Below are 2,087 nucleotides of genomic sequence, written 5' to 3' on the forward strand. Positions count from 1 at the left end.
GCACATCACCATGTGGGTCACCAATCGTTTCGGTGAGAAAGAAAGATGGCTCGTGGAGAATGTGCATTGATTACCGAGCATTGAATAAGATAACAATAAAAAATCGTTATCCCCTTCCTTGCATAGATGATCTTTTAGATCAATTGAAGGAAGTTGTTTATTCCACCAAGCTGGATTTGTACAGTTGATACCACTAGGTCAGAGTTGCAGAGCAGGATGCATGGAAGACTTCTTTCAAAACAAAGCAGGGATTGTATGAATGGCTGGTTATGCCTTTTGGATTGACCAATGCCCCTGCTACTTTCATGAGATTAATGAATGATGTACTCAGACCTTTTCTTGATGATTTTGTTATTGTATATCTGGATGACATTCTGATTTTTAGTGAAACATGGGAAGAACATTTAAAGCATGTTAAGCAGATATTAGATGTTTTGAAAAGAGAAAAACTTTATGTTAAACTCTCCAAATGTGAATTTGGCAAAACCTCTCTAAATTGTTTGGGTCATATAGTAGGGAGAGGTGAATTGAAAATAGATCCCTCTAAAGTGGCAGTCATTGTAAACTGGCCTAAACCCAAGTCTGCTACAGAAGTGAGAAGCTTCTTAGGAGTAGCACAGTATTGGAGGAAGTTCATTTCAAATTTTTCCTCAATTGCAGCTCCCTTACATGCTTTGACAGGATTGAACAAGGTGTTTCAGTGGGGAGGCAAACAACAGAAAGCCTTCGACACCTTGAAAGAAAAAATTAGTACAGCACCTATACTAGCACTGCCAGATCTATAAAGACCATTTGAGATCCAAACTGATGCCAGTGACTATGCCATGGGAGCAGTGTTGACACAACACTTTAAACCCATATGTTATCATTCTAAGACTTTTAATCCTGCAGTAGTCAACTATCCTACATATGATAAAGAATTTTATGCATTAGTTCAGAGTGTGAAAAAGTGGAAACATTACTTGATGTGCAAAGAAACAGTAATACATACTGATCATCAGCCACTTCAATACCTACACTCCAAAACTAAGTTGCAGCAATCAAGACATTATAGGTGGATGTGTTTTCTACAATAGTTTCATTTAGTCGTCAGATATAAAAAGGGCATACATAACAAGGTTGCAGACATGTTATCTAAACCTATTATAAATGCATCTACCATACTTAAGCATAATTTTGTGATGCATGAAAGCTACATAGAACAGTATGCTTAGGACATGGACTTTAAAGATGTATATGCAACTTTGAGTCAAGGCAAAAGAGTAGAAAAATTGGACTATCATGTGAAGGACTGACTCTTATATCATTGTGGGAAGCTATGCATTCCACAAATTGAGAGAGCAAAGATAATTAGGGAAGCACACACTTCTCTGATATCAGGTCATTTTGGGGTAAGTAAAACAGTTGCACAACTGCAAAGGTTCTGCTATTGGCCAAGAATGAGTGAGACAGTTTCTAGATATGTAAAGGGGTGTGCTATGTGTGCTAAAAGCAAGCCCAACAACAGAAAACTAGGCTTGTACACTCCATTGCCAGTTCCTTCTCACCCTTGGGAAAGAATTTCCATGGATTTTGTTGGAGGACTGACTAAATCTAGGAAAGGTCATGATTATCTATATGTTGTTGTGGATAGGTTCAGAAAAATGTGTATTTTGATACCCTGTAGTAAACAGATTACAGTTGAACAAACTGCAAAATTATTCTTTGAACATGTATGGTTCATTTTGGATTACCCACTTTTATTATATTTGATTGAGACACTTGATTTATGGGAAAGTTTTGGTCTAGTCTGTGGGAACTAATGGACATCAAATTAAAGAAAAGCACAACTTTTCATCCACAAACAGATGGCCAGACAGAATTAGTTAACAGGACAGTGATCCAGTTACTGAGAGGATATTGCAGCAAACACCCTAAGCTTTGGGATGAACACTTGTGTTATGTGTAGCATGCTTACAATAGAGCCAAACACTCTTCTACCCAGAGATCTCCTTTTGAGATCTGCTTTGGTTTCATACCAAGGTCTCCCTTGGATTTTGTCTTTGGTAAAGATACCATGGTTGATGGACACAGTGATGTGGACAGGG

This window comes from Pinus tabuliformis, chromosome 6, assembly GCF_031772625.1.
Source record: "Pinus tabuliformis cultivar Carrire ecotype Pingquan chromosome 6, CPIR1, whole genome shotgun sequence".
NCBI classification, from domain to species: Eukaryota; Viridiplantae; Streptophyta; class Pinopsida; order Pinales; family Pinaceae; genus Pinus; species Pinus tabuliformis.